The following is a 7,928-nucleotide window of genomic DNA, read 5'->3' as shown; positions in this document are numbered from 1 at the left end:
CACCTGAATCTCCTCCTAGAGCACCATTGAGTTCTTTGTAACCAAATGTCTCTCAGAGGGGCGTGGGGAGGGGCTCCTTATTTTCATCTAAAGTAATAGACAGAGAATCAGCACTTTGGAAACAGGGCTGAAACAGAGGGGATTATGGGTAATGCTGCAATGATCTGTTTGGTGTTTCAGCCAATCAGAGACAGGTTCTGTATATATCTGAGACCTGTGATATATTGATGAGAAACAGTCTAATAGGGGACCTTTGAATCAAGTGTGTGTGTGTACAGGTAACCGCTCCCCTCAGGCGGGCAGAGCAGAGCGAGCTGAGCGGGAGAGGAAGGTGGCCATGAGGCTGCATCGTGGAGCTCCAGCCAACGTCTCCTCCTCCGACGTCACTGCACGCCTCGAGCAGTCTCGCTTAGCTGCCTCACAGGTAGGGAGAGTGGGGCTTGCATAATAAATCAACAACAAAGGTAAAAAGAAAACTACAAAAAAGATGAAGACACAGAAAGACACAACATCAAATAGATAGAGAAAAAGACACAGAATTACAAAATATTGGCAAAACAACCACAGAAAACCAAACATGGCTACAATGATCATTAATAGAAACAAAAGCTCAACACGACGAAGCTAAACAACTATAAGGTCTTTGTGTCTTGCTCCTTTGTGGGAGAAGAGGTGGGGCTTTTACATATCTGTGCTCCAGGGCCCATTGTTCGATAATATTTCTATGCTAGCAGCACAGCTTTGTGAGAGGAAGACGCCTCGTACAGAACACATACTGTATATTCATATTCTGAACAAATAGCCCAAATCCCTAAACCCAGGAGGTCAATAAATAACTTTTTCAAGATCTTTCAAGATTCAAGGCTTAATTTTCATATGCACAGTAATTACAGTGTAGATATGGCAATGAAAAACGTAAGTCCCAGGCTCCTCCAACAACGCAACATGAATATATATAGGACATAAAACGATTGGACGTGGAAGAGCTATAATATTGCTCCTTTTGATCTGCTTTAAGCTTTTCATCTCTCCCTCCTCTCTCAGGTCAGTGTGCCCTTTGAACATCTGGCAAAATGAATTCCTCCTGGCCTGCAGGTCAGTGGCAGGTATGGACATGTCACACACACACACACACACACACACACACACACACACACACACACACACACACACACACACACACACACACACACACACACACACACACACATACCATGTATACATCACTTCAGGGGACATTACATTGACTTACATGCATTTCCTGGAGACTTATCCTAACCTTAACCATAACCAACACATGCCTAAACCTAACCCTTACCAAGTCTTCACCCTAAAATGAATGATTCCCCTTATGGGGACCTCCATTATGTCCCCATAAGGGAGGTGAGTCCCCACACGTGACTGTGTAAACAGATTTAGGCCCCCACAAGGATAGTAATGCTAGGCCACACACACACACACACACACACACACACACACAAACTCACACACACACACACACACACACACACACACACACACCAGCACACACACACACACACACACAGACTTACATGCATTTCCTGGAGACTTATCCTAACCTTAACCATAACACACCTAACCCTAACCAAGTCTTCACCCTAAAATTAATGATTCCCCTCCCTTATGTCCCCATAAGGAAGGTGAGTCCCCACACGTGACTGTGTAAACAGATTTAGGCCCCCACAAGGATAGTAATGCTAGGCCACACACACACACACACACACACACACACACACACACACACACACACACACACACACACACACACACACACACACACACACACACCAGCATGTTTGAACAGCTATCCATTAGGGATGGGAATTTGAAAGCAAATGTATATTAGAATATTCGACCCCCAAAAAAACGGTTAACCGAAATGTAAATATCCTGTAAATGTGGGAAAAATGTTGACAAAAAAAATATTATTTTGAAAAATAAATAAATACATGTTCAAATAAGTATAGAAACCAAGTCGAATTAGTCAAATGTATTGAACTGGTGATCACAGTTTGAACAGTTACCTGTTTTGCAGCTGCAAGATTTAGTTTAATACTAAACCATCAAAATTTTTGTCTGTCACTTAGACCCAAAACCTGAGACTAAAGGGTCTATAAAATATTTTAAATACTAAATTTACCCTTTAAACTTTTCAGTAGGAATGAATGACATGGTAAGGAAGTCAGAACGATTTGAGAGAAGGTCTAATGCAATGGCATGTAAGGGATAATGTGCAGCGACGCGGTCATTATGGGGAAAAGAACACCCGACAGGCTGATCAGGAGCCCGACTGCATGCAGTTTGCTTTTCGGCCAAACTGTATACAGTTCAATCGATGTAAGCGTCCTTAACAACGGTCAATAAGTCCTTGACAGCGGTCTGTCTGTTCTGGATTAACAACGTGTCACGTGTTCTGAATTGACCAATCAGAAACTAAACCATGTAATAAATCTATATATCACATGGGATTTGTTTCCTAAACAAACACACATTTCATCCTATAATGAAGCCCAATAGTGACATTTCTCTTCTTTGTTTTCTTGCTTGTGCTTCAGCAGCTGCAGGGTGTTAAATAGCCCTTAATTTTCGAGTGGATGAATGAAGAGATGAATGAGTTTCTGAGGACCAGAGGAGCAGCAGGAGGCGTTTCGGGCCTTTAAAGAGGGAGTGGAGGCCGTTCGTGTGTCTGTCAGTGTGCTGTGTGACCAGGAAGAGCCGGAGAAACACTGAGATGTTAAAAAAAGCGGGACACACAAAAAAACTCTTCGCTGGATCTGATTGGTTCTGCTTTTTTCCGGGTTGTGGCCGCAGCAGGAAGTGGGTCAAACAGGCCCCGCCCTCTTCTTCACTCATCTTCACCTGCCCATCGACTCGAGGCTCAACTTGCAAAAAAATCCATCAAAGTGCACAAAACGGACTAAATTGAAGTTATTCTGTGGTTTACACCTGTGATAAAAAAATGTAAAATCAGCTATAAAACCTGCTAATGTTTAAGAGCTCCATCCGCTGCTTATGGTGTTCTTGATTATAAACAAATATGTAAAAAACTATGGAGACAAACAGTGTATTCAGGCTCAACACAGATGGATCAAAGAGCGTGTGAGAGGCTGCTTTTCGTCAATATGTGTCGGTGTCTGTCTGTGTTACTGTCTTAAGTGTTCGTTTTAGTTTGCTTTAGAAAGCCTAAAGGATGGAGGAGATTAGAGTGACTGTGGATGAATTACAACAGAAGAATAGTCCCAATTCAAATGGAAAGGGAGAGCCATGAGGATTGTACGATATGATAAAGCCTGTAGCGTGCCATGTATGAAAAGACGAGAGAAAGTTTTAACATATTCAATGGTGAACAAGTTTGTATTATTGTTTTTTAGTTGTTTTTCATTTTTTACTACATGTATAATGTGTAGATACCTCAAAATGACTACAAAGAGATGTAAGAAAGGGCCAAAAATCATCCAATACTTCTACAAAAAGACACAAAATGACCACAAAACGACTCCAACCTATAGGCTACACAAGGAGCAAAACGACCACAGACAAAACATAATTTGAGAAAGTTATAAAATTAACTATTTTTTATTATAGTTTTTTACTTTAGCTTATTTTATTTCACACACACGTACACACACACACACACACACATACCATGTATACATCACTTCAGGGGACATTACATTGACTTACATGCATTTCCTGGAGACTTATCCTAACCTTAACCATAACATGCCTAACCCTAACCAAGTCTTCACCCTAAAATTAATGATTCCCCTTATGGGGACCTCCAATGTCCCCATAAGGGAAGTGAGTCCCCACACGTGACTGTGTAAACAGATTTAGGTCTCCACAAGGAATGCTAGGCCACACACACACACACACACACACACCCCCAAACCAGTATGTTTGAACAGCTATCCATGTCTTTTGTCCTGAATGACACCTGACTCCCTGAGAAATTAATTGTTTACACTCTGTTGTTATTGAACTACAATGATTGATACAAAAATGACCACAAAACTATTTTTTTTTACATTTGCTTTTTTGTTTTGTTTCATACTACATGTACAATGTGTATACCTCCAAATGACTTCAAAACACCACAAAAACATTCATAAAAACTACAAAGAAACACAAAATGACCCCGAAGTAAAGGCTATGAAAAACCAGGGATGAAACTATAACATGAGACAGTTATCAGATCTGGGTGGTGAACAAGTCTGTATTATTGTTTTTTACTTTGGCTTTTATTCCCCTTTGTTTTGAATACATGTAAAATGTGTACATACCTTTTGCCAGAATGAGACAGATTGTTTAAAGTTTGAGCTGGAGAGAGAATTGTTGACCTCCTGACGGCGCTGGGTAAAATGTGAAACACACACTTTAACCCTTGGAGTCTGCCAGATGTTGTTTTGTTTCTCAGTGTGGCGGGCAATGACAGAGAGGTTCCAGTTCATATTTATTGACGAGTGTTTGAACCCAGGTCTGTCAGGAGGGACGGATTTCAACGATGGGATGGAGCTGACATTTCTTCTTCACCATGCTTCAACTTTATTACTATGATGTTTGTGTATATTTTCTGAATCAATTAAAGTATACACAGCTTATTCAGACGTCTTTGTTGTTTATTTTGTTGTAAATTGTTTTAATATACACAATATTTGATCCCTCACACTTGTTATTTAGTCCTGAATAAATTTCTTTTTTTTTTTTTCTGTGTTTTGGAAGAAGCATGAGCGATATTTAACAAATACAAAATGATCCAAATAAAATATTGAAAATTTAAATAATCGAAATAATAATAATATAACAAATATAATATATATTTAATCTAAATATAGTATTGCACACATATGAAGTACACAAACTGTATTATTGACTTTCATACTTTTATAATTATTATTTAATTTTTGCAATGACAGTGTGGGATCACCATCATGCTGAAAATAGCCCACTCGCGCATGCTCAGTGTGCTCAACGATCAAACCCCGCCTTCTTTTGGGTTATTAGAAATACTCGTGTGTGATTGGCCCATCCAGCTCGTCCTCCTGCAATGGGCGGAGCCTCTGCGACCTGCCGTTAATCCGTGAGGGATCGAAGTCAGTGGAGAAAGAGCAACGGAGAGGAATGAAACAAATCACCGATTTAACTCTAAAAAAACACGGATTTTAAGACGTTGTTGATTCACAGAAAGGATTATTCAAACGAAAACACAAAAGTAGTGTAACACGGGAGAGTTTAGTCAACTTTTTGGAGGGTTTTTATGGTTGTCGGGGCTCAACATGGATGTCCGGGGAGCAACGGTGGATTTCTGAGGAGGAATTAAGGCCGTTATTTCGGCTCGTAAATTGGAGCTGAGGAGGATTTTAAAGCGGCTTCCTTTCTACCAGGTGAGCCTTTAGCCTGTAAAACGCTTTCATAATACTTTACATTAACAAACCCCCCCATTTTACCTCACTAATTAAGAGTATTTTTCTTCAAATCCAGGTTAAGAACTCCAGTTGGTGAAGTTGTTGCGGCTGCAAGCTAAAAGGTAGGTTTTTCCAGCTTCGCTTTTGTTTTGTTTAAGTCATTTCCACAGTTTTTAAACATGGAAAATCCGTTGAACACAGCATTCATTATCAGCAGTACAATAAAATCACTGTTATGGGAGAAAAGCAGTGGATACATGTTTCAAAGGCTTGTTGTCAGAGGTGGGAGAATTACTCAGATCTTGTACTTGAGTAAAAGTAGAAGTATCTGAGTGTAGGAATACTCTGTCACAGTAAAAGTCCTGCATTCAAAATGTTAATCAAGTAAAAGTACAAAAGTATCAGCATCAAAATATAGCTAAAGTACTCATTCTGCAAATTGGTCCATTTCAGAATAATATATAATATATGTTTTGATTATAATTATTGATGCATTGAAGTGTTAAAATCATATTTTTTAAATGTTCTTTTGTATGTAAAATTTGAATCTTTAAAGTAACTATCAAATTAATATAGGTAATTCAAAGTACAATATACCCATTTATATAGTAACAGTGAGAAAACATACTCAATTGAATTCCAAGTGCCTCAAATGTGTATTAAAGTACAGTACTTGAGTAAATGTACTTAGTTACTTTGAATAAATCCCAATGCTACTGTTGATGTTGTTGCTTTAGCTAGCATGATCATCCAGTCTGGCTTTCACCCATATCATTACTTATTTTGAATTATACACACACACAAACCCGTGACCCCTTTCCATCTGTTGCTCTGACCCCCTGCCTCTCATATATTATTTCTGTGTGTGTGTGTGTGGACTGACCTTTTAGCCTTTTAAATGAAACACACAGATGTCCCTTTTGCTACGGCACAGCATCGTGTGTGTGTGTGTGCTGATGCCTTCACTTCTCCTTGTTGACATGTGGATATGCTGATCCGTGGCAAACCAATACAAATGACCTGCCGTCTCACACACACATAGGTCATACACACACACACACACACACACACACACACACACACACACACACACACACACACACACACACACACACACAGAGGTTAGACGCACACACACACACACACACAGGTTAGACGCACACACACAGCGAGACCATAACTCCTCTCAGCCTCACATTTAAAAGCATGAAAGCAGCCTAATTCATTTAATCGAAACCCCAAAGTCAATCACTTGGTTTTTAAATGTAATTAGTGTTGTAAAGAAATAAATATGTGTGTGTGGGATAGCATTTGTCATCCTCTCTCTCATTGTCCTTGCTGTTTGTTTAGTGTGCAATGTCACTGGTGTTTGCCATGCTACTCTGGCAGATGAGACATGAAGGGTCACACTGTCCCTCTTTTGTCATTTAGCGATCATTTTTAGCATTAACGCCAACTCTTTATTATTCGTTTTCTCTCTCTTTCTGTTTGAAATGATGTGTGGGTGTATTTGCGCCAGCTCCCACTTCACTTTCATAACAACAATCTCCCCAAAGCTCAATGTGTCAGCTGTTTGTCACTGTAAAGGAAACAAACCTGAACATGACTGTCACCTTGGAAACGGCTGCTTACGTAAACGTGTCTTCTGGCCACTTCGAGTCCAGTCCTCCTCAGGAGCTGGGGGTGGACGCTGCAGCTGAATATATCACGTTGTTTTTGTCAATCTGCACCTAAATCTGGTCAGGCTGTAGGCTGCACACCCTGTCTTTACTCACTAGTCAGATAAGGAAAGATATGTGTGGGGGAAACATGTTCTTGATGCTGTTTGAAACATTTTTAGACCCATTCTGTTATTTGAGCGTTATTTCTTACCATGACAGACCATATTGTTTATTTTTTGTTTAGAATATATGGACAAAAATTTGATTGCAGAAACAATTTAGTGTTTGATTACATTAAAGGTTTTTTAGATCTGGGATTTAAAATAGCTTTTTCAAACAGTGAAATCTCATTTAGCCCCAATGTGTAATCATCATGCAAGCAGGAATACACTATACATTACTTGTTGCTTTCTAAGGCCTCAATTTAATTCTCAAAGTCGGACAATTTTGGTATGAAAATACCTTAAATTGTCATCATAATAATTAGCCATTATGATATAATCATTGCTGCTCTAACCCCACTGTTTAAATATCATACAGTAAGAATCAACAATGCCTTTTAAAATACCTGAATTCCTTGCAGCTAATGACGTGTTGTCTTCTGTTAACCTGGAAAAATGCAGAGTGGAATCCAGCTCACACACTCCGCCCTGAAACCATAACTCCACAGTGGAGAGTAGATGTTTGGGAACGTTATCTGGCAGCGCTCTGGATGTAGGACCATTCAAAACTCTGTTTACTCTACATACAGTCCAACCATTGTTCAGATGACACACACACACACACACCTTGACTCCTGTCGAAATGAGATTCCACATTATATTGATCAGTGTGTGCGATC

The 7,928-nt window shown here is 39.6% G+C and overlaps 1 long non-coding RNA gene across 1 annotated transcript; it reads left to right on the top strand.

Annotated features, from left to right (window-relative positions):
- Positions 1-260: 260 nt before the first annotated feature.
- On the top strand, positions 261-3,658 carry LOC104961318 (uncharacterized). Its single transcript, XR_800085.1, has 3 exons — positions 261-424; positions 1,045-1,106; positions 2,577-3,658. It is a non-coding gene; the product is annotated as an uncharacterized lncRNA (long non-coding RNA).
- Positions 3,659-7,928: the final 4,270 nt, after the last annotated feature.

This window comes from Notothenia coriiceps, unplaced genomic scaffold (assembly GCF_000735185.1).
Source record: "Notothenia coriiceps isolate Sejong01 unplaced genomic scaffold, NC01 NC01_scaffold00033158, whole genome shotgun sequence".
NCBI lineage: Eukaryota > Metazoa > Chordata > Actinopteri > Perciformes > Nototheniidae > Notothenia > Notothenia coriiceps.
The sequence above is the reverse complement of the archived record's forward strand: the minus strand, read 5'-3'. Positions and strand labels throughout refer to the sequence as shown.